This window comes from Misgurnus anguillicaudatus, chromosome 2, assembly GCF_027580225.2.
Source record: "Misgurnus anguillicaudatus chromosome 2, ASM2758022v2, whole genome shotgun sequence".
NCBI lineage: Eukaryota > Metazoa > Chordata > Actinopteri > Cypriniformes > Cobitidae > Misgurnus > Misgurnus anguillicaudatus.
Window position 1 is genome coordinate 9,883,545 of NC_073338.2, and position 26,010 is coordinate 9,909,554.

General features: G+C 42.6%; 2 long non-coding RNA genes across 2 annotated transcripts in view; one reads left to right on the plus strand and one right to left on the minus strand.

Annotated features, from left to right (window-relative positions):
• The window catches only part of LOC141367302 (uncharacterized), a 138,932-nt gene that overhangs the window by 37,043 nt on the left and 75,879 nt on the right, over nucleotides 1-26,010 (plus strand). The gene's annotated exons all lie outside the window — the stretch shown is intronic.
• LOC141366051 (uncharacterized) lies at nucleotides 15,946-17,249 on the minus strand. The gene is made up of 4 exons (XR_012371003.1): nucleotides 17,202-17,249; nucleotides 16,968-17,117; nucleotides 16,781-16,861; nucleotides 15,946-16,363 (listed from the first exon to the last, which is right to left on the minus strand). It is a non-coding gene; the product is annotated as an uncharacterized lncRNA (long non-coding RNA).

The window sequence follows — 26,010 nt, forward strand, 5'->3', positions numbered from 1 at the left end:
TATGATTTATACATACCGTCGATTTTTTTTCCACATTTCAGTTGTATTACCATAATGTTTATGTTTAATGAATAAACATGAATCAACAATATTTATACAATTACCATTAATGCAGACTAATAAAAGCTGTAAACATTTCATCATTCATCAAAGTTTTCCCAACTTTACAAAATTTCATTTTATTGTTTTTGTGTTTTAGTTTGAGTTAAGGAAAATCTCCTGAAACCAGCTTTGATCCTTCGATAACTACTTCATCAATGAACGGTCCAGCTAACTTTCTCAGATTTGTCTGGGAAATCACCTTCGGTATTATATTTGGTTAATCAGGTTGACCAAAGTAATTGTTCAGTTTGACTTAAATTATTAAATAGGTTTATGGTTGATAACCCTAAATGAGAAGGGAAAACCAAAGAAAAGAATCCATCTTTACTTTTGATGATACACTTAAATGTGAACAAATACGATGTAAATCAATGCTTTATCCACATACAACTCAACATTTGTTCATTTACAAATTTAAACATTATCATTTTAAACTAACAATTTAAGCAAACAAATGATATGTGTTGCATTTCTCAGGAGCAACCAAAACTGTTTATATTATGCACCTAAATAAACAGATGAACACAATTTACTGCTCTTCTCCATGTTGTTCATTAAAACAGACAAATAATACAGACTTTTATATAAAGAGAGTTATTGTCACACCATCAGTGACAGATTTCTGGTGCACTTCTTGTTTGGGGTGTTATTCATGGCAGTCTTTTAAAGACACACTATGCAGTTATTTTACCTTAATATAACAGCTTCACAGTTATTTCAGTGGTAAACAAAGTCATAGTAGGGTGAATCATCCTCTCGTTGAAGCGCGGGGAGGACGCCGCTACCAAAACCAGCAATGCAAGCTTGACAGAACCGCCCCTGACAAATCTCGCGAGAATCACGACTTGCTTTACGGCAACGACGTCACACACGTTAGGCTTGTTCGACTTCGTGTGGCGCTGCAAGAACCGACCGCCGGATGACGTCAAAGTACCACGAGAATGATCCGAGACGTGAGGCTAAACGATTTAAAAGTTAAGAAAGCGCGTTCGGAAGATAGTAGGAAAAGGAAAAGAAAATCTGACCGCGTTAGGAACCGCACAAGAGTCCCACTCGATCAGGTTTTTACTCGTTGGCGTGCGCTAAAAGACAACACTGGATGGGATGCTGATCTGGCGATCTTGTTGATGGACTAGTAAGTAAATCTCTCATTTGTAAACGGGTTTGCGGTCTATGTTGTATGTTGTTGCGCTTGCTTGTAGTATGTCATGCGATTATCATGACAACAGTTGTCAATATCTCACATAATTATCAGGACATAAATAAGCCTAGAGGTTGTAAATAGTGTAAACATGCACAATTTGCAAACTATTATGATAAATAGCAATAATCAAGTATAGTGACATTATAGCGAACAATGTTATGAAATAATGCAAAGTACACAATTAACTTTGTCATGGCATTTTGTAATGTTTACTTGTGATTTAGCTGCAATCATCTAAAAACGTTAGCAAACGCGGTACTTTATTATTATATGCACTCTACACTTGAAATAAACTTCTTATTATCCTATTACCATCATCTGTAGTTTAGTAGACTATGCAGTAGCCTAATATTTGTATGAAATTGTGAAACATTACCTGGTCATTATCTTTGGAGTACTAGAGTGGGAAATTACGTCAGTTGCAAGTATTCTCCAGCGACTCTAGGGGTCGCTGTTTGACAAAAACGCCGAAATGTATAGAGCGGCTTTAACTTTTTTATAAGTCACACATTTTTTCACAGAAATTACTTGTGCATTAAATCTACATCGATATTTTAATGAAACAATCACACTTGCAGCTTTCAATACACTTTGCGCACATGTCAGCAGATGTAAATGAAATCGTGACAGACGAATTGGTAACGCGTCTCGCGAGACCGATCTACTTTGAGAAACTTCTAAAACGTCAACGAACTTGACATGCAGGTATTTGCATCTGCTGGCGCTGTCCCGCCGCACAAGTATTTAATGAGAGGCAGGTGCAAATACCAAATCACTATTTTCGTTGAGAGAGCCGTGCTGAGAGAGCCAAGCAGCCAAGCATCTTAGCTCTGCTAAGGGAAACGTGGTAAAAAGAAAACTTTCCATGGAAATACACACATAGGAACTCTCAAGGGGACGCAATGCAGGCGCTAGCCTCACCCAGGTTCTCAAGGATATATAGTGCCTCACATGTTTTGTCGAAATAAGTGCCTGCTGCACATGTTTCAAAACCATTTATAATATCTGGTGTTCATGCTACTAAAATCCTGTTCCAATATATCCTTTTATGCAAGTTTTGCCTTTGTTAATGTTTCTAAGTAATGGCCAGTCTTTGTGATTAAAAGCCTGTTGTTGTTCCTTGAGTTTGAGTTTATTTGGTGTGTCATCGGTGGGATATGTTTTTACAATTTTGATAGTTGTCATATAAAACTTGACGTAGTCTGTTATTATGCTCATTTTTGATAGCACCATCAAAAATGCTCCAGTCTGTGCACGCAAATAACCCCTGCAGTTGCGCAGTTGTGTCATCTGACCACTGGGTGTGGCTGTAGGTGGCCGCTTTTTCCCTCTTCATCAATTGTCTATATTGCGGAAGTAGACAGACGATGTTGTGGTCCACAGAGCCTAGTGGGGGCTGATTGAATGCTAAAGGTATAAGCCGAGGGGCAACCTTGCGATCTCTCTGATGAAGCCAACACAGAAGTAACTTAAACTGCAATTCATCGACAGGCCGCTAGAGACTGGCTCCAAAAGGGAGTTAATCCCCATAGACACCCATGGTAAAATACCCAACAGAAAATAATATGTTTTGCCCTTCATGACAACTGTAAGGGGGTTGATTTTTTTTGTAACTCATTCCACTCGACTATGCAGGATGTCTGTCTTATTCTGGAAAGATTGTACAATAGCCATCATAATTGAGGGAAGGGGGGCTGAAAGGACACCTCCTGACCCCACAGTCACATTAGCTACAAGAGACAGAGCGACAGGCTACCATTCATTTTCAATGGCAATGGCCATTTGCCAGCAACAAGCGACGAGCTTGCACTGCGCAGAGCAAGGTGGGGCCAAAATAGACAAGAAGGCTATTTTATGCAAATGCTGAGCGATGCGACAAAGCGACTGCCAATCGGAGTAAAGGGGCAGCGTGACATAGCTAAGTGGCTCAAGTCAAAGAAAATGATTCAAGATGGCAGAAAATGCATATTTCTGTCTGATAAGTTTGGCATTTTATCTCTCATATTTTGTTACTTTTATCGAGAAATAAATACATACTTTTAAATCCAAAAACATTGTTTTTGTAACTTAACAATACCTCTGAACAGTAGCGGAGTGGCAATCGGGAGAGTCGGGACTTTTCCCGGTGGGCCGGTAGTGTTTTGAGGGCCGGTCTCACGCAGAAAAACTATTAATCATATTTAATATGCCGCAGCGCCCAAAATTTATCTGGCCGCATCGCTCTATCAAGAAGCCGTCTCCCCTGAGCGGAGTTCCAGTCGAGAGTGCAGCTTAACAGCCAATCAAAAAGAAAGAAAGAGGCTACACGATAGCCAATCAGAAAATAGCACTGTTGTATCTGGGTACATTTTAACGCAACAACCAATAAAAAAGCTTATCCTCGTTCACCCACAGAGAAGACAAAACTCCAGAAATCAACAGGCTATAATGATGCTCATTAAATATAAGTTTAAATATTTTTAGTAGAACATATCTGAACATTGGTACATCACTAATAGGGATAATTTACACGTGTGTTCGACTTTATGCTATAACATAGGAACCAACAAGCAGATGACATCAACGTGCCGCGAGAGCGGTTCGAAAGCAAACACTTCCGATGATCTCTCGACTCACCCTCGCGGCACCCTGATGTCATCAGCCCGTCGTTCCTGCATCGCAGCCCGAAGTCGAACAGTGGGGTTCCCAAACCTTTCCCTGCAGGAGGTCTCATGATGACCGCTGCTGTTGTAATCTTTATTTTCGCAAGTAAATTCCTTTTTTGTTTTAAAATTCAAACAGACTCGGTTCTCCCCCACACTCGCGCCATGCATATTGCATACATTATTCCAGAAGTAATATGATTTGTTCTCTGTGAATAAATATACACCGGGAAATTGTAGCGAAGTCGAAGTGAATTGTATTATTTGCGCGCATTTTTGAATATGGCCACTTGTGGAATGAAAACTGCACGACTACAAAAGGTAAGACTTGTTTTTGCATTTAGCCCTGTTTTACTTACTAGTGTTATAGTCTTAGTTGGTTAACTACGTGTGCTTTATCACATCATTTTAAAGTCTTTATTGTGTGTTTATAAGTGTTTATTGGCGGTTGCAATGACAAGATTTGTGAAGAGATGTCACAGTATGTTTTGTTTTGATATTATCTTGTTTTAGTTTATCTGTAGCTGGAGTTGCACTTAGTTAAGAATTACAACATTTGAAAAGCATTTTAAACAACCATGATTTCTATTTTTGTTTTTCATTTGTATTGCTTCCGTATTGTTGTCAGTAAGTGTACATCCGTGCAGTCAGTATGATTTTGTACAGGTTGATGGAGTACACATATAATGTGGTTTCATAGATTTGTTATTTGAGAATGGCCTTCTTGTACAAAGATTTTTTGCCATAACCTAGGTTTTCGTGAAAACGTTTTTGTTACAGAGTGTCTGCAACTTAGCCAGCATACAGCCTGTTCACTGACAACATGCTCAGAACAAAGTAGTCTAGGCCTCGTTATATTTTCGTTATCACACGATGACTGACATTTTGTTACATTAAACATCCCTCTCTCCTAATAGGCTTAATCATTTTATAAGCAACTGCTTGGCAACCAAATTAAACTTTAGCTTACGTAAAACTAGGGACTGTTGTTGACTTAAAGATCTTTTAAAAATAATAATTATTATAACACTTGGTATTTCATGTTGTGCAGTCATTTCCTTCTTTTTTTTTCTACCATGGAGGGCTGGTGGTCTACGAAATGTCCCGGTAGATATTTTGGTCCCACTCCGCCCCTGCCTCTGAAGTGACTTTTGATGCCGCTTTTCTTTTAGATACTAACCGAGGAACGCCCATCAAGCGAGTGCGTGTCGCTCGGTGTCGCTCACTTTTGCAGCTAATGTGACTGTAGAGTTAGCCTGCTGCACACCACCCCTCGCTTTCTTCATTTTATCGATTTGTACAGGATGTCAGCTGGAATTACATCCAAAGGTATTAGGCCGCAACTGCAGAAAAAAGAAGTTCCTGACGGAAGTAGGTGAGTTTGTTGCTTCTGTACATATCCGGGTGAGTTGCTGCACATCTGAAGTCACAGGTAATCGCCATAATCCCCAGCATTTTTCAGATGTAGATCATAACCATAGAGGTGTCATGACTCTAGTTTGATTGATTGCTATTTTGGTTTCTCTGTGTTTTGTTTTGACAGTTCCACACGTGCGCGCCTCCCACCTGGTGATCTTATTATCGCTGACTTTCCTCACCGGCGTCACCAGAGGTGGAAAAAGTAATAAAATATTGTACTCAAGTAAAAGTAAAGTTACTTTAATAATATTTTACTTAAGTAAAAGTAAAGTTAATTGTCGAAGGATGAACCCAAGAGCAGACACGGGAGGACAGGACAAGACTTTTATTGAGACAAGACAGGGGCAAAAACAAAAACCCACGAGGGGGCAAACAAGACAGGAAGCATACAACAATAAACTAACACTAGACTAGACACAAGACTAACAATGTACTTTACAGGTAGACTACACTAAACTACACTAAACAGGGTACTCACAAGATTATTCAAACAATGACAGATCTTGGCACATGCAGGTAACAGACTAGTAACATCAGACGAACGAGCACAGGACAGCAAACACAAGGGCATTAAATAGGGGAACAAATCAAGAGGGGAACAGGTGACACGATTCAAACAATAATAGGATAATTAACGAGGAAACAAGGGGGTGGGGTCAGGAGACGAGACAGAAAGCACATGGCTATGAAAAACAAAGCCAGTGCTCTCACACAAAACATTGGGCTGCCATGATCCTGTCACTATGACTAGAAAACTGACCTAAAGGATCATGACAGAACCCTCCCCTTAAGGGACGCCACCTGGCGTCCCACAAGGGAACACACTAGACACGAGACAGGACAGAACGACAAACAGACAAGACCCACGAAAACATAACAAATAACAACAACGGCAGACAGGCATAAATTACAAAAGGGTTCGGGTTACATAACAAGAAGAACAGACAAGGGAACGGAGGTGCAGGAACACAAAAGTTCATGGGAGATGGCCGGCGAGAGTTCTGTGTCCTGGGCTTTCTGGGTGAAGCAGAGGGGGGTCTTGTGAGCAGCCTGGGTGAGGCATGACCGGAAGGGGCAAACTCTGACAAGGTAGGGGAGAGAAGAGAGTCCAATGATGACACAGAGGCAGAGGAAGAAGGCCTGGTAGACGGGCAGGGTGATGCGGGTGAGCTGGGGAAAACAACTGACGGGGCAGGTGAAACAGGAGAGACGGACACTGGCTGGGACGGGAAAACGGATGACAAGACAGGGTCACTGGGCTGACAAGGGCAGGGTGGCAATGCTGGCTGCGTAGACGGCTGAAGTGGCGCTGGCGGTGCAGATGGCTGGGGCTGCGCTGGTGGCATAGACAGCTGGGACTGCGCTGGTGGCGCAGACGGCTGGGGCTGCGCAGGCTGCACTGGCTGTGTGGCAGAGACCAAGGAGGTAGCAACGGGTAGCAGAGCTGAGGCAGGTGGTTCTGAGGTCGGCTGTGAAGCCGATGCTCCTCTCCTCTTCTTCTGTCTCTTCGGGCGTGGCACAGACACTGTGGTCAGTGTAGCGAGCACAGCAGAGGAAGAGACAGACTCAGAGGACCCTTCTGATGTCGACTCCCAGGAGATCCTCCTCTCCCGCTTGCCTCTGAGACTGACGGGTTGAGACGAGCTCTCTGGGGTCGAGATGGCGAGCGCCGGGTCCTCATGCGTCAACACTCCGACGACCAGTCCCTCTGGGATAGGGGACAATGGGCAGCCCGGGAGCTTTGGAGGTGGCGTGCCGATCCGCTCCAGACGCAGTTCCCCGAGACGGTCCACCATCTCCCAGTAAGGGAGACGAACCAGTTCCCTTCGCTTCTGATGGGGAGGAAGGACATTCAGGCCAGCAAGGAGATAGGTGTTCGCCAACACCTCGGGAAACAATCCCCTCCTCCCCTCGACCGACCTGGCGTAATCCCTCACCGAGAGACCTCCCTGAGGCGGAAAGGGGCCCTCACCAGCCTGGGTCTCAGCAACGAGGGTATCCCACCATCCCGAATCGGACTCGCTCATATCTGCTGGGTTCAGTATGGCTCGTTCGTACTGTGAGGAATTTCGAAGGATGAACCCAAGAGCAGACACGGGAGGACAGGACAAGACTTTTATTGAGACAAGACAGGGGCAAAAACAAAAACCCACGAGGGGGGCAAACAAGACAGGAAGCATACAACAATAAACTAACACTAGACTAGACACAAGACTAACAATGTACTTTACAGGTAACAGTAGACTACACTAAACTACACTAAACAGGGTACTCACAAGATTATTCAAACAATGACAGATCTTGGCACATGCAGGTAACAGACTAGTAACATCAGACGAACGAGCACAGGACAGCAAACATAAGGGCATTAAATAGGGGAACAAATCAAGAGGGGAACAGGTGACATGATTCAAACAATAATAGGATAATTAACGAGGAAACAAGGGGGTGGGGTCAGGAGACGAGACAGAAAGCACATGGCTATGAAAAACAAAGCCAGTGCTCTCACACAAAACATTGGGCTGCCATGATCCTGTCACTATGACTAGAAAACTGACCTGAAGACAGGATCATGATAAAGTTACTTTTTTTACAGCGGGAAGAGGTGGAGGATTCTAGTATAGTTCAAAAACAACAAGGGAATATACATCTCAAACTAGTTGTTTTTAATTCTTTACAATTAAAGTGCAATAACAAAAAGTTAATAAAATAAAAAGCTTTTTTAAAGTAAGAAACATTTATGGAATTGTTTAATGATTTTTACATGTGAGTTATGCACTTTTAAAGGTGGTCAGCAGCTTGTAAATACAATCACTATAGTAAGGTTGTAATTGATGTATTGCTGGTAACATACATTATTTTATTAAACTATATATAGTTTAAATGAGCATATAATGAGATGAGTGCCATGTCTATATACATTTGACACGTTTATTATCTTCTTACTTCCCTGACCTGGGTACCTGATGACCTTTATTCTTTCTCTCTCTCTCTCTCTCTCTCTCTCTCTCTCTCTCTCTCTCTCTCTCTCTCTCTCTCTCTCTCTCTCTCTCTCTCTCTCTCTGCAATGTCTAATGACCTGCGCATTCAAGGACGTTTTGAAGTTGTGTTTGACTTGACGCGAAGCTGCTAGACCTCGGAAGATAATGCACATGGTATTAAAAACGCGTCGTGCATTTTCGTACTTAAGAGCATGAATCCTACCTTTCATAGAAATGAAACACTCGCTTCGCGTCAGTGGAAAGTGGTCGCTTTAATATGACCAGGGGTTTCTTTCATAAGATTTGAACTGAGGCAGGTCTGCATTAGCGCGCGCCTGTCTCGTCCGTCTCCATGGTTCTTTTTGCGCGTTCCCCCGGGCCCCGCCCATTTACATCCGTTGCACGTCTTTATCAGCTTGCTTTTTAAAATATTTTTTTAGTCAGTAACGGATATGATTTAAAATGTAGCGAAGTACAATACTTTAAATAAAACATACTTAAGTAAAAGTAAAAGTATAGATTTTAAAAACTACTCAAAAAAGTAAAAATACACAAAAAAAGTACTCAATTACATTAACGTGAGTAAATGTAATTCGTTACTTTCCACCTCTGGGTGTCACACACCTGAATTCTATTATTTGCCCAATCCGGTTTGATTTAAATTCCCCTCGTTTCCTCTGTTCTTTGCAAGTTCGTTTTCATATGTTCATGCCCGCTAGCATGGCTAGTTCTAGTCTTGTCGTGTTATCTGTGTATTTTGCTAATTATCATTTGTGCCTTCTGCTGCCCTTGCCCTTTCAGATTTCCCAGTTCTGCCATCTGCCCGCCTGTGAATTGGAGTCTCAACATCGCTGTTTGATTGTTGGAATATCTCAAGTCTCAGTCCACCTGCTCGATTGCTGTGGCACAGCCGAGTTAGACCTCGCTATTGTGGGATTATATCTATGCGCTGTCCAGTACTGTAGACGCTTTCCAGCGACTGTCCTGCTGAAATTTTCTATTAACTTTGTTCCCTCACTCTGCCGCAGCTCCGGACTGTTTGCTGTTATTGAGCTGTCCAGCGAGTCTATAGAGAATCGGTTGCCATGGTCCAGCACGACTGGTTCAATTCCCACTGCGTTTAATTTAAAGACTGCCTCCTCCCTGTCCTAATGGCTTCCATGACGCGGCGCTCACGGAAGCGGTCTACGTATCCTACACCGTATCGGGGCCCCCATACCTTCATCCCGTGCCTTCATTGCTGGGGAACACATTTGGTGGCTGAGAGACATTTACCCATTGTGATTTATTAATAAACATCTCTGCTTTGGGATCCCTGTGTTCTGTCTTCCCTAACAGAACGAGCTTGCCATTGAGATGGATCCCGGCGAAGGTTGACGCACTTCGATCGGCGCTCGCTCAGCAGGGGTCTTGGTTAGGCCAACATTCTGCCCGTCTCTCCTCCACGTCTCAGGAAGTCGAGGATTTAACCTCCCGAGTGGCCGACCTCTCCTTACGTTTCGACCAGGTCCGTCTAGAAGCCACCCCACCCAGTCAGTCGTCTGAGACGGAACCCCATGCCACAGCCCCACCACCTTATGATGGCAATCCCACCTCCTGTCGGGCATTCCTCTCGCAATGCTCCTTGGTTTTTGCCCTCCAGCCCCGACGCTATTCCTCCGAGCGCACCCGGGTTGCGTATGTAATCACACTGCTGGTTGGCAAAGCTCGTGAATGGGCTACTGCTGTGTGGGATGCCCGCGATCCTTGTTGTCATTCTTTTGACGAGTTTCGTGAGGAGATGGAGAAACTCCATCAGCCGCTCGATTGGCTCGTCTAGTCCAGGGAAGGCTTTCTGTTACTGATTACTCCATTGAATTTAAGACCTTAGCGGCTGCCTGTCAATGGACTGAAGCTGCTCTCTGGGCTCAGTTTGTGGATGGTCTGTCTGATGATCTTCAGGATGAAATCGCTGTCCACGATCTCCCACACTTGCTCAATCCCATAATGGACCTGGCTTTAAGGATTGAAGCCCGGAGGCTGTTACGCAATCAGCGCCGCTCTCTTTTCGCCAGAGAGTTTTTCTGGAGGAGTCTGCCTCGTCCACTTCTTCAACTTTACCGTCTGCCAAAGCCGAGCCTATGCAGTTGGGATGGATGCATCTTTCACAGAGAGAGAGAGAGAGAGAGACGTTTACGGAATGCTTTTTGTCTTTATTGTGGAAAGCCCGGACATTTTGCTATGATGTGCCCGTTAAAAGTCGCTGCCCATCAGTGAGTCCGGGAGTCCTGGTGGGCGCTACTTCTAAACTCTCCCCTGTTGCCAGTACCCAACTCCCTGTCATGTTGTCCTTCGCTGGGCGTGATCACCCGTCCACCGCCCTTCTTGACTCTGGTGAGGAGGGCAACTTTATTGATGAGGCTCTGGTTCGCGCCTGGGGTGTCCCGGTTGTCCCTCTCCAGTCCCCCTTGGATGTCTGGTCCCTTAAAGGACAGCAGATGGCGCGGATTACACATTGCACCTCTCCTGTGAGTCTTTCTGTGTCTGGTAATCATCGTGAAGAGATTGTGTTGCACGTCCTTCATGCCTCCCTGTCTCCCATTATTTTAGGGCATGTATGGTTAGTGCAACACAATCCTGTCGTTGATTGGCAACATAATGTCATTTTGTCTTGGTCCCAGTCTTGTCATGTGTCTTGGCTTGGTCCTGCTGTTTCTGGTTCTGTTCTTTCTCATCCTCAGGTTTCGGCGGTCGATCTAACTGGAGTCCTGCCGGAGTATGCCGACATCGGTCAGGTGTTCAGTAAAGCCCGGGCCACCTCCCTTCCTCCCCATCGGCCATACGATTGTTCTATCGAACTCCTCCCAGGCACTTCTCCGCCTAAAGGTAGATTTATTCTTTGTCTGGTCCTGAGAGAGAGGCTATGGACCGTTATATTAATGATGCCCTTCATGCCGGTCTCATCCGTCCCTCCACCTCGCCCGCAGGGGCAGGGTTTTTCTTTGTTAAAAAGAAGGATGGCTCCCTCCGTCCCTGTATTGATTATAGGGGCTTGAATGACATTACTGTTAAGAATAGGTACCCTCTTCCTTTAATGTCTTCTGCTTTTGAGCTTTTGCAGGGAGCACGGTTCTTCACCAAGTTAGATTTGTGCAACGCCTATCATTTGCTGCGCTGAAGAGAGGGTGATGAATGGGAGACAGCCTTTAACACCCCTACTGTACACTTTGAGTACTGCGTTCTCCCTTTCGGGCTTTGTAACGCTCCCTCTGTCTTCCAGACTTTGGTTAATGATGTGCTGAGAGACATGATTGACAAGTTTGTCTCTGTGTACATAGATGATATTCTCATCTTTTCTCCCTCTATGCAGAAACACACTCAGCATGTGCGCCGAGTCTTACGCCGGTTGCTAGAGAACAAGTTATATGTTAAGGCGGAGAAGTGCGAGTTTCACAAGAGGTCGGTTTCGTTTCTGGGTTTTGTGATAGCCGAGGGTGAGATACGTCCCGATCCAGCCAAGGTCAGAATGGTGGCCGAATGGCCTGTCCCCGACTCCCGTAAGGCATTACTGCGTATCTTAGGCTTCCCCAATTTTTACCGGCGATTCATTAGAAACTATGGTCAGATTGCTCAACCCCTTACGGCTCTCACCTCCACCAAGGAGAGGTTTGTCTGGGGTAAGGAGGCTCAGGAGGCCTTTGATAATTTAAATCCCGGTTTATCACTGCTCCTGTTCTTTTTATTCCAGATCCTTCCTCCCAATTCATTGTTGAGGTGAATGCTTCGGATGTTGGGGACTGGCTTTGGGTGAGTGCCGTCACTGGTTGGAGGGGACCTTGGAACCCTTCCTGGTCTGGACGGATCACAAGAATTTAGAATATATACGTTCAGCCAGGAGGTTAAAATTACGTCAGGCTCGTTGGGCGCTCTTCTTTGACACATTCCATGAAAATCAGACTTTTTCCATGTTTAAGTGCTATAAACGGGTCCCCAGTGCTTGTACCAACCCAGAAAACATGAAAAATAGCAACCCTGTAACTTTGTTTTGGTTAGGCTCTGAAAGCATGTGAATAAATAGGTCATGCGGATTTCGCTCCCCGCATGATGTAGCTAAGGGCTCTTATTATAATGATACCGCCCCTTCAACTGCGCTATCCAACCATGATGCTACCTCGAGTGCGAGTGAACGAGAGAAAGAATGACTGACAAAACGACGCATTTGTATTCCATCAAACACAAACAGGAGCCTACAATCTTATAACTTGTAGTTTTAATAATCTTTCTAAAGATTGAATTAACGTTCTAAAGGATTAACCTTACCTTAGTGCAACAGAGAGAGCGAGTGAGCGAAGGAACGAGAGAGGTTCAAGTTCGCTTTCAAGTAAGTTATGTTGTTTAATATGTTTCTCTGAAGTTTATATAAATGAACACGAGGATTAAAGGATCATTTCACCCGTAGAAACATTCATCTTTATTAAAAGTGTGTCATATTTGTAGTTGAAATGTAACATACATTTCGAATTTGGTGCCTATTTGACAGAGAAAAGGGGTGTTTGTAGTTTCACCCCCTCGACAAAGATATTGGACTTCCTGCTTTCAATGATGCAAAATGATGCTTTTTACATCATTGAAAGAAGGAAGTGCAACACTAAAATCTTTATTTCTCCTGTCTTAGCGGCAACTGAGGAAATGATGCACGACCATTCAAAAACATGACTGGGGTTCTAACTATACAAAGCTTAATGCAAATGGGTGAAGTGTCCCTTTAATGCACTGCACGAGACAGAGTGAGTGAACAACGCGTATTCACTATCATACACAATAAGTAAATATGTTGTTTAATGTTTCTCTCAAGTTTCAAATGAATGAGGAGTTACAAAATTGATGAGAGACTGACAGAAACGCGAATGTGTTCAATATGTGTACACAATAAACTTAAACATGTCATTTGATCTGTTTCTCTAAAGTTTAAGCATCAAACGTGTTGTTTTATTACAGATCATTTAAATGTGCATGTGGTTTGGTCAAAAAGTAAACTTATGAGTGTTTGTGGACGTGTATTTTATTGTAACATGCTGAAACTCATTATGCCTGTTTAAAACACAGGCAGCATGAGACCTAAAAGTCTTTATTTTTATTTCTGCTGATAAACATGTATTTAGTATGCATAAAACAGATGATTGACTTTTTAAACTTCAAATATATAATGCTTAACATCGCTCACTAACTTCTTTCGTGAGAGAAAGAATCTCCCTCGACAGTGTTGCCAGATCTCGCGAGACAAATAAGCAACCAGGCCTGTGAAAACAAGCCCAAATCAAGCGACTTCTCTATTACTCCTACGTTTAAATAACATATAGAAAATATCTGATTGACAACTTATTATGGAGCTGGGATCAAGCCCAAATAAGCAACTACACTTTAGAAACAAGCCCAAAATAACGCGACTCGCGACTACACTGTAAAAAGTGAAACATTGGATTAACCTAATAAAATTGAAGTAACCATTCACAATAAAGATTTTACATTGACCTAATGTTCAGAAACCATTCAGTTCAAACCAATTTTTTGCATTTCATTCAAACTCTTTTGTGAATTTGGTGTAAATCAATATTTTAGATTGGCTTAAATAAAAAAAATGGTTTTAAACAGACTTGATCTAAATTGAGTTTTCTTCAATCTAAAATATGTATTCATTGCAAATAATATGAAAGGCTTCATAATAGCCATAATCTAAATTTTTTAATTCTCTCAATATATATACACACATTAAAATGAGTCACAGAAACGTTCTTTTAAATATTTATTAAATCTTTTTTTTAAATCACTGTTTTTACAGACTTTTTTTGGCAAAACAAACAGACAGTTCAAGTAATCAGTTCATTTCAAGTTGAATTTCATATGTAGCAGTACAAAAATATATCAACATAAGAACAATAAGAACAAGAATAAGAACAAATACCTAATGTAAATCAAATACAAAACATAGATATTGCCACATACAGTAAACAACAAACAACGATACTATTACGATAGTGAAGATGGGTGAAGGCATTTCTGCCATCCGGTGTATGTTCTTCATAGCACTGAAATGGAGGCTGTCAGTCAGTCAGAGTTCAGAGCACCAGGAACATGCAGCAGCTTCCCTAAAATTCAAATCCAAACATTAATCAGTTTTACAGTTTCAAAGTGTAAATTAATTTCCCTCACATTCATTTCCGCCTTCGCAACTTTAAAACATATAAAATCCACGTTCATATTGGCATTGAGCGCCCGGAGCAGAGCCAGTATGACAAAGTTTCTCCGAGCGGGAAACTCAGCGTATTGTATCACATATTGAGGTGATTCGTTTAAAGGTTATTGTCAGCAGAGAAATGCAAAATACTCAAGCCTTAGTCATGAATACAAATGTAAACGCTATACCGCTAATGTAAAAAGTTACGTTATAGTAATTTCTAATCTGCGTGTCTGTTTATTAAAATGATATGACGTTTAATGCTGAATGAGTTTCCCCATTACATTATGCTAGATAGGTCATGCTAGCATGTAAACCTGGCTATAGCCTAGGTAAAACGGTGCCAGTCACCTTATAAAAACTGAACTAGTCACCTTATAAAAATTATAGTGTTAATTACGTGTAATTATTGTTAATTCCTCCTTACCTGACAAACGTGTCCTGTTCGCGCTGTTAAGCAGATAACCGGCCATCACAACTTCTGCGTTCGGTCTCTCCCAGAACTCTCTCGCGTTTTCACCTGCATGTGCGCAAACCGTGCTTAATCTAATAAAGTCGTTTGATCGAATGTATAATATGAATTTCATTGTTATGTTATAATATTATATTGTATCAATCTAAGAAAATAGTTTGATCGAATGTATCATTTGAATTTTGTTGTTGTTATAATTTTATATTGTATCAATCTTAGAAAATAGTTTGATTGAATGTATAACTTGAATTTCATTGTTATGTTATAATTTTATATTGTTTCAGTCTAAGAAAATAGTTTGATTGAATGTATAATTTAAATTTCATTGTTGCGTTATAATTTCATATTGTATCAATCTAAGAAAATATTTTGATTGAATGTATAATTTGAATTTCATTGTTATGTTATAATTTTATATTGTATCAATCTAAGAAAATAGATTGAAAGACACATACAAATTACAAAATGTAATTTTACTTAACAATCTAATAATTTTAGGCTATTGGAATGAAAAAAAACTATATCAAATGAAAAACAGCAATGTTTTACTTTTTACAGTGTACCAATATTTGTAAGCAACTTTACAGAAAAGCAAGCCCAAAGTCGCTTATAATAAGCGGACTTGGCAACACTGTCCCTCGATGCTCTGTCTGCAGTGCCAGCGCTTGAGACTCCGCCCACCTGAGCAGCTCGTTAGGATTTAAAGGGATACACACAAAAACGGCGCATTTTTGCTCAGCCCCATAAAGTGCCTATTTTAACATGCCACAATAAATTACCTATATGGTATTTTGAGCTAAAACTTCACATATGTACTCTAGGGACATCAAAGATTTATTTAATATCTTAAAAACGTCTTCTGGAATGTCCCCTTTAATGAACAACATGGAGAAGAGCAGTAAATTGTGTTCATCTGTTTATTTAGGTGCATAATATAAACAGTTTTGGTTGCTCCTGAGAAATGCAACACATATCATTTGTTTGCTTAAATTGTTAGTTTAAAATGATAATGTTTAAATTTGTAAATGAACAAATGTTGAGTTGTATGTGGATAAAGCATTGATTTACATCGTATTTGTTCACATTTAAGTGTATCATCAAAAGTAGGATTCTTTTCTTTGGTTTTCCCTTCTCATTTAGGGTTATCAACCATAAACCTATTTAATAATTTAAGTCAAACTGAACAATTACTTTGGTCAACCTGATTAACCAAATATAAAACCGAAGGTGATTTCCCAGACAAATCTGAGAAAGTTAGCTGGACCGATCATTGATGAAGTAGTTATCGAAGGATCAAAGCTGGTTTCAGGAGATTTTCCTTTACTCAAACTAAAACACAAAAACAATAAAATGAAATTTTGTAAAGTTGGGAAAACTTTGATGAATGATGAAATGTTTACAGCTTTTATTAGTCTGCATTAATGGTAATTGTATAAATATTGTTGATTCATGTTTATTCATTAAACATAAACATTATGGTAATACAACTGAAATGTGGGAAAAAAATCGACGGTATGTATAAATCATAAAAACATTAACCAAGAATAAAATCTGTAAAGTATGGCTCATTGTTAATTGTTAGTAATAATGAATAACTATTACATTTCTAGAAACATATAGTAGGCTATTAGAGGTTGTGTTGACCGTATTGTGATTCACATTTGGATCTGATTATTAAAGTTTGTGTTTATTTCATGTTTGTGTAGCCTACTTTTATAAAACAAAGTCTTCTCTTAAAACTCTCACCTGTTCATTGTGTTTGGGTCACTTTCGTTAGATAGACTCTTTCTAGGGGACATGACAGCAGCACAAATGTTGATTTTATACCTGCGAAGAAATAACACACGCACGCACACAGGCAGTTCAGATCAAAAAAGCAATTCTCTTTAAAACCATTATTTTACATGCAGCTGTGTAAAGATTTCAATATTACCTGATTATCAGATGTCTTGTTTCAGCAGTTTTAGAGGTTTGTTGATGTTGTCTTTTGAGTTTAGTGAAATATGATCTCTGTGTTTTGTGTGTAGTTCAGTTCTCACCTTTGTAACGCAGCTTTTTACTTCCTCAATATTGACTAGATCACCTACAAAATTATTAAAAGAAATAAACATGATTTCTTTTTTTATTTTTGTTATACTTCATTTTACACAAGTATTGATCTACTCACGTATATTTTTTTCAGCGTATACAAAATGGATACTAATTTAACAGTTTTACCGATCTACTTTGAGAAACTTCTAAAACGTCAACGAACTTGACATGCAGGTATTTGCATCTGCTGGCGCTGTCCCGCCGCACAAGTATTTAATGAGAGGCAGGTGCAAATACCAAATCACTATTTTCGTTGAGAGAGCCGTGCTGAGAGAGCCAAGCAGCCAAGCATCTTAGCTCTGCTAAGGGAAACGTGGTAAAAAGAAAACTTTCCATGGAAATACACACATAGGAACTCTCAAGGGGACGCAATGCAGGCGCTAGCCTCACCCAGGTTCTCAAGGATATATAGTGCCTCACATGTTTTGTCGAAATAAGTGCCTGCTGCACATGTTTCAAAACCATTTATAATATCTGGTGTTCATGCTACTAAAATCCTGTTCCAATATATCCTTTTATGCAAGTTTTGCCTTTGTTAATGTTTCTAAGTAATGGCCAGTCTTTGTGATTAAAAGCCTGTTGTTGTTCCTTGAGTTTGAGTTTATTTGGTGTGTCATCGGTGGGATATGTTTTTACAATTTTGATAGTTGTCATATAAAACTTGACGTAGTCTGTTATTATGCTCATTTTTGATAGCACCATCAAAAATGCTCCAGTCTGTGCACGCAAATAACCCCTGCAGTTGCGCAGTTGTGTCATCTGACCACTGGGTGTGGCTGTAGGTGGCCGCTTTTTCCCTCTTCATCAATTGTCTATATTGCGGAAGTAGACAGACGATGTTGTGGTCCACAGAGCCTAGTGGGGGCTGATTGAATGCTAAAGGTATAAGCCGAGGGGCAACCTTGCGATCTCTCTGATGAAGCCAACACAGAAGTAACTTAAACTGCAATTCATCGACAGGCCGCTAGAGACTGGCTCCAAAAGGGAGTTAATCCCCATAGACACCCATGGTAAAATACCCAACAGAAAATAATATGTTTTGCCCTTCATGACAACTGTAAGGGGGTTGATTTTTTTTGTAACTCATTCCACTCGACTATGCAGGATGTCTGTCTTATTCTGGAAAGATTGTACAATAGCCATCATAATTGAGGGAAGGGGGGCTGAAAGGACACCTCCTGACCCCACAGTCACATTAGCTACAAGAGACAGAGCGACAGGCTACCATTCATTTTCAATGGCAATGGCCATTTGCCAGCAACAAGCGACGAGCTTGCACTGCGCAGAGCAAGGTGGGGCCAAAATAGACAAGAAGGCTATTTTATGCAAATGCTGAGCGATGCGACAAAGCGACTGCCAATCGGAGTAAAGGGGCAGCGTGACATAGCTAAGTGGCTCAAGTCAAAGAAAATGATTCAAGATGGCAGAAAATGCATATTTCTGTCTGATAAGTTTGGCATTTTATCTCTCATATTTTGTTACTTTTATCGAGAAATAAATACATACTTTTAAATCCAAAAACATTGTTTTTGTAACTTAACAATACCTCTGAACAGTAGCGGAGTGGCAATCGGGAGAGTCGGGACTTTTCCCGGTGGGCCGGTAGTGTTTTGAGGGCCGGTCTCACGCAGAAAAACTATTAATCATATTTAATATGCCGCAGCGCCCAAAATTTATCTGGCCGCATCGCTCTATCAAGAAGCCGTCTCCCCTGAGCGGAGTTCTAGTCGAGAGTGCAGCTTAACAGCCAATCAAAAAGAAAGAAAGAGGCTACACGATAGCCAATCAGAAAATAGCACTGTTGTATCTGGGTACATTTTAACGCAACAACCAATAAAAAAGCTTATCCTCGTTCACCCACAGAGAAGACAAAACTCCAGAAATCAACAGGCTATAATGATGCTCATTAAATATAATTTTAAATATTTTTAGTAGAACATATCTGAACATTGGTACATCACTAATAGGGATAATTTACACGTGTGTTCGACTTGTTTTTGCATTTAGCCCTGTTTTACTTACTAGTGTTATAGTCTTAGTTGGTTAACTACGTGTGCTTTATCACATCATTTTAAAGTCTTTATTGTGTGTTTATAAGTGTTTATTGGCGGTTGCAATGACAAGATTTGTGAAGAGATGTCACAGTATGTTTTGTTTTGATATTATCTTGTTTTAGTTTATCTGTAGCTGGAGTTGCACTTAGTTAAGAATTACAACATTTGAAAAGCATTTTAAACAACCATGATTTCTATTTTTGTTTTTCATTTGTATTGCTTCCGTATTGTTGTCAGTAAGTGTACATCCGTGCAGTCAGTATGATTTTGTACAGGTTGATGGAGTACACATATAATGTGGTTTCATAGATTTGTTATTTGAGAATGGCCTTCTTGTACGAAGAATTTTTGCCATAACCTAGGTTTTCGTGAAAAACGTTTTTGTTACAGAGTGTCTGCAACTTAGCCAGCATACAGCCTGTTCACTGACAACATGCTCAGAACAAGTAGTCTAGGCCTCGTTATATTTTCGTTATCACACGATGACTGACATTTTGTTACATTAAACATCCCTCTCTCCTAATAGGCTTAATCATTTTATAAGCAACTGCTTGGCAACCAAATTAAACTTTAGCTTACGTAAAACTAGGGACTGTTGTTGACTTAAAGATCTTTTAAAAATAATAATTATTATAACACTTGGTATTTCATGTTGTGCAGTCATTTCCTTCTTTTTTTTCTACCATGGAGGGCTGGTGGTCTACGAAATGTCCCGGTAGATATTTTGGTCCCACTCCGCCCCTGCCTCTGAAGTGACTTTTGATGCCGCTTTTCTTTTAGATACTAACCGAGGAACGCCCATCAAGCGAGTGCGTGTCGCTCGGTGTCGCTCACTTTTGCAGCTAATGTGACTGTAGAGTTAGCCTGCTGCACACCACCCCTCGCTTTCTTCATTTTATCGATTTGTACAGGATGTCAGCTGGAATTACATCCAAAGGTATTAGGCCGCAACTGCAGAAAAAAGAAGTTCCTGACGGAAGTAGGTGAGTTTGTTGCTTCTGTACATATCCGGGTGAGTTGCTGCACATCTGAAGTCACAGGTAATCGCCATAATCCCCAGCATTTTTCAGATGTAGATCATAACCATAGAGGTGTCATGACTCTAGTTTGATTGATTGCTATTTTGGTTTCTCTGTGTTTTGTTTTGACAGTTCCACACGTGCGCGCCTCCCACCTGGTGATCTTATTATCGCTGACTTTCCTCACCGGCGTCACCAGAGGTGGAAAAAGTAATAAAATATTGTACTCAAGTAAAAGTAAAGTTACTTTAATAATATTTTACTTAAGTAAAAGTAAAGTTAATTGTCGAAGGATGAACCCAAGAGCAGACACGGGAGGACAGGACAAGACTTTTATTGAGACAAGACAGGGGCAAAAACAAAAACCCACGAGGGGGCAAACAAGACAGGAAGCATACAACAATAAACTAACACTAGACTAGACACAAGACTAACAATGTACTTTACAGGTAGACTACACTAAACTACACTAAACAGGGTACTCACAAGATTATTCAAACAATGACAGATCTTGGCACATGCAGGTAACAGACTAGTAACATCAGACGAACGAGCACAGGACAGCAAACACAAGGGCATTAAATAGGGGAACAAATCAAGAGGGGAACAGGTGACATGATTCAAACAATAATAGGATAATTAACGAGGAAACAAGGGGGTGGGGTCAGGAGACGAGACAGAAAGCACATGGCTATGAAAAACAAAGCCAGTGCTCTCACACAAAACATTGGGCTGCCATGATCCTGTCACTATGACTAGAAAACTGACCTGAAGACAGGATCATGACAGAACCCTCCCCTTAAGGGACGCCACCTGGCGTCCCACAAGGGAACACACTAGACACGAGACAGGACAGAACGACAAACAGACAAGACCCACGAAAACATAACAAATAACAACAACGGCAGACAGGCATAAATTACAAAAGGGTTCGGGTTACATAACAAGAAGAACAGACAAGGGAACGGAGGTGCAGGAACACAAAAGTTCATGGGAGATGGCCGGCGAGAGTTCTGTGTCCTGGGCTTTCTGGGTGAAGCAGAGGGGGGTCTTGTGAGCAGCCTGGGTGAGGCATGACCGGAAGGGGCAAACTCTGACAAGGTAGGGGAGAGAAGAGAGTCCAATGATGACACGGAGGCAGAGGAAGAAGGCCTGGTAGACGGGCAGGGTGATGCGGGTGAGCTGGGGAAAACAACTGACGGGGTAGGTGAAACAGGAGAGACGGACACTGGCTGGGACGGGAAAACGGATGACAAGACAGGGTCACTGGGCTGACAAGGGCAGGGTGGCAATGCTGGCTGCGCAGACGGCTGAAGTGGCGCTGGCGGTGCAGACGGCTGGGGCTGCGCTGGTGGCATAGACAGCTGGGACTGCGCTGGTGGCGCAGACGGCTGGGGCTGCGCAGGCTGCACTGGCTGTGTGGCAGAGACCAAGGAGGTAGCAACGGGTAGCAGAGCTGAGGCAGGTGGTTCTGAGGTCGGCTGTGAAGCCGATGCTCCTCTCCTCTTCTTCTGTCTCTTCGGGCGTGGCACAGACACTGTGGTCAGTGTAGCGAGCACAGCAGAGGAAGAGACAGACTCAGAGGACCCTTCTGACGTCGACTCCCAGGAGATCCTCCTCTCCCGCTTGCCTCTGAGACTGACGGGTTGAGACGAGCTCTCTGGGGTCGAGATGGCGAGCGCCGGGTCCTCATGCGTCAACACTCCGACGACCAGTCCCTCTGGGATAGGGGACAATGGGCAGCCCAGGAGCTTTGGAGGTGGCGTGCCGATCCGCTCCAGACGCAGTTCCCTAAGACGGTCCACCATCTCCCAGTAAGGGAGACGAACCAGTTCCCTTCGCTTCTGATGGGGAGGAAGGACATTCAGGCCAGCAACGAGATAGGATTTCGCTAACACCTCTGGAAACAATCCCCTCCTCCCCTCGACCGACCTGGCGTAATCCCTCACCGAGAGACCTCCCTGAGGCGGAAAGGGGCCCTCACCAGCCTGGGTCTCAGCAACGAGGGTATCCCACCATCCCGAATCGGACTCGCTCATGTCTGCTGGGTTCAGTATGGCTCGTTCGTACTGTGAGGAATTTCGAAGGATGAACCCAAGAGCAGACACGGGAGGACAGGACAAGACTTTTATTGAGACAAGACAGGGGCAAAAACAAAAACCCACGAGGGGGGCAAACAAGACAGGAAGCATACAACAATAAACTAACACTAGACTAGACACAAGACTAACAATGTACTTTACAGGTAACAGTAGACTACACTAAACTACACTAAACAGGGTACTCACAAGATTATTCAAACAATGACAGATCTTGGCACATGCAGGTAACAGACTAGTAACATCAGACGAACGAGCACAGGACAGCAAACACAAGGGCATTAAATAGGGGAACAAATCAAGAGGGGAACAGGTGACATGATTCAAACAATAATAGGATAATTAACGAGGAAACAAGGGGGTGGGGTCAGGAGACGAGACAGAAAGCACATGGCTATGAAAAACAAAGCCAGTGCTCTCACACAAAACATTGGGCTGCCATGATCCTGTCACTATGACTAGAAAACTGACCTGAAGACAGGATCATGATAAAGTTACTTTTTTACAGCGGGAAGAGGTGGAGGATTCTAGTATAGTTCAAAAACAACAAGGGAATATACATCTCAAACTAGTTGTTTTTAATTCTTTACAATTAAAGTGCAATAACAAAAAGTTAATAAAATAAAAAGCTTTTTTAAAGTAAGAAACATTTATGGAATTGTTTAATGATTTTTACATGTGAGTTATGCACTTTTAAAGGTGGTCAGCAGCTTGTAAATACAATCACTATAGTAAGGTTGTAATTGATGTATTGCTGGTAACATACATTATTTTATTAAACTATATATAGTTTAAATGAGCATATAATGAGATGAGTGCCATGTCTATATACATTTGACACGTTTATTATCTTCTTACTTCCCTGACCTGGGTACCTGATGACCTTTATTCTTTCTCTCTCTCTCTCTCTCTCTCTCTCTCTCTCTCTCTCTCTCTCTCTCTCTGCAATGTCTAATGACCTGCGCATTCAAGGACGTTTTGAAGTTGTGTTTGACTTGACGCGAAGCTGCTAGACCTCGGAAGATAATGCACATGGTATTAAAAACGCGTCGTGCATTTTCGTACTTAAGAGCATGAATCCTACCTTTCATAGAAATGAAACACTCGCTTCGCGTCAGTGGAAAGTGGTCGCTTTAATATGACCAGGGGTTTCTTTCATAAGATTTGAACTGAGGCAGGTCTGCATTAGCGCGCGCCTGTCTCGTCCGTCTCCATGGTTCTTTTTGCGCGTTCCCCCGGGCCCCGCCCATTTACATCCGTTGCACGTCTTTATCAGCTTGCTTTTTAAAATATTTTTTTAGTCAGTAACGGATATGATTTAAAATGTAGCGAAGTACAATACTTTAAATAAAACATACTTAAGTAAAAGTAAAAGTATAGATTTTAAAAACTACTCAAAAAAGTAAAAATACACAAAAAAAGTACTCAATTACATTAACGTGAGTAAATGTAATTCGTTACTTTCCACCTCTGGGTGTCACACACCTGAATTCTATTATTTGCCCAATCCGGTTTGATTTAAATTCCCCTCGTTTCCTCTGTTCTTTGCAAGTTCGTTTTCATATGTTCATGCCCGCTAGCATGGCTAGTTCTAGTCTTGTCGTGTTATCTGTGTATTTTGCTAATTATCATTTGTGCCTTCTGCTGCCCTTGCCCTTTCAGATTTCCCAGTTCTGCCATCTGCCCGCCTGTGAATTGGAGTCTCAACATCGCTGTTTGATTGTTGGAATATCTCAAGTCTCAGTCCACCTGCTCGATTGCTGTGGCACAGCCGAGTTAGACCTCGCTATTGTGGGATTATATCTATGCGCTGTCCAGTACTGTAGACGCTTTCCAGCGACTGTCCTGCTGAAATTTTCTATTAACTTTGTTCCCTCACTCTGCCGCAGCTCCGGACTGTTTGCTGTTATTGAGCTGTCCAGCGAGTCTATAGAGAATCGGTTGCCATGGTCCAGCACGACTGGTTCAATTCCCACTCCTCCCTGTCCTAATGGCTTCCATGACGCGGCGCTCACGGAAGCGGTCTACGTATCCTAATCCCGTATCGGGGCCCCCATACCTTCATCCCGTGCCTTCATTACTGGGGAACACATTTGGTGGCTGAGAGACATTTACCCATTGTGATTTATTAATAAACATCTCTGCTTTGGGATCCCTGTGTTCTGTCTTCCCTAACAGAACGAGCTTGCCATTGAGATGGATCCCGGCGAAGGTTGACGCACTTCGATCGGCGCTCGCTCAGCAGGGGTCTTGGTTAGGCCAACATTCTGCCCGTCTCTCCTCCACGTCTCAGGAAGTCGAGGATTTAACCTCCCGAGTGGCCGACCTCTCCTTACGTTTCGACCAGGTCCGTCTAGAAGCCACCCCACCCAGTCAGTCGTCTGAGACGAACCCCATGCCACAGCCCCACCACCTTATGATGGCAATCCCACCTCCTGTCGGGCATTCCTCTCGCAATGCTCCTTGGTTTTTGCCCTCCAGCCCCGACGCTATTCCTCCGAGCGCACCCGGGTTGCGTATGTAATCACACTGCTGGTTGGCAAAGCTCGTGAATGGGCTACTGCTGTGTGGGATGCCCGCGATCCTTGTTGTCATTCTTTTGACGAGTTTCGTGAGGAGATGGAGAAACTCCATCAGCCGCTCGATTGGCTCGTCTAGTCCAGGGAAGGCTTTCTGTTACTGATTACTCCATTGAATTTAAGACCTTAGCGGCTGCCTGTCAATGGACTGAAGCTGCTCTCTGGGCTCAGTTTGTGGATGGTCTGTCTGATGATCTTCAGGATGAAATCGCTGTCCACGATCTCCCACACTTGCTCAATCCCATAATGGACCTGGCTTTAAGGATTGAAGCCCGGAGGCTGTTACGCAATCAGCGCCGCTCTCTTTTCGCCAGAGAGTTTTTCTGGAGGAGTCTGCCTCGTCCACTTCTTCAACTTTACCGTCTGCCAAAGCCGAGCCTATGCAGTTGGGATGGATGCATCTTTCACAGAGAGAGAGAGAGAGACGTTTACGGAATGCTTTTTGTCTTTATTGTGGAAAGCCCGGACATTTTGCTATGATGTGCCCGTTAAAAGTCGCTGCCCATCAGTGAGTCCGGGAGTCCTGGTGGGCGCTACTTCTAAACTCTCCCCTGTTGCCAGTACCCAACTCCCTGTCATGTTGTCCTTCGCTGGGCGTGATCACCCGTCCACCGCCCTTCTTGACTCTGGTGAGGAGGGCAACTTTATTGATGAGGCTCTGGTTTCGCGCCTGGGGTGTCCCGGTTGTCCCTCTCCAGTCCCCCTTGGATGTCTGGTCCCTTAAAGGACAGCAGATGGCGCGGATTACACATTGCACCTCTCCTGTGAGTCTTTCTGTGTCTGGTAATCATCGTGAAGAGATTGTGTTGCACGTCCTTCATGCCTCCCTGTCTCCCATTATTTTAGGGCATGTATGGTTAGTGCAACACAATCCTGTCGTTGATTGGCAACATAATGTCATTTTGTCTTGGTCCCAGTCTTGTCATGTGTCTTGGCTTGGTCCTGCTGTTTCTGGTTCTGTTCTTTCTCATCCTCAGGTTTCGGCGGTCGATCTAACTGGAGTCCTGCCGGAGTATGCCGACATCGGTCAGGTGTTCAGTAAAGCCCGGGCCACCTCCCTTCCTCCCCATCGGCCATACGATTGTTCTATCGAACTCCTCCCAGGCACTTCTCCGCCTAAAGGTAGATTTATTC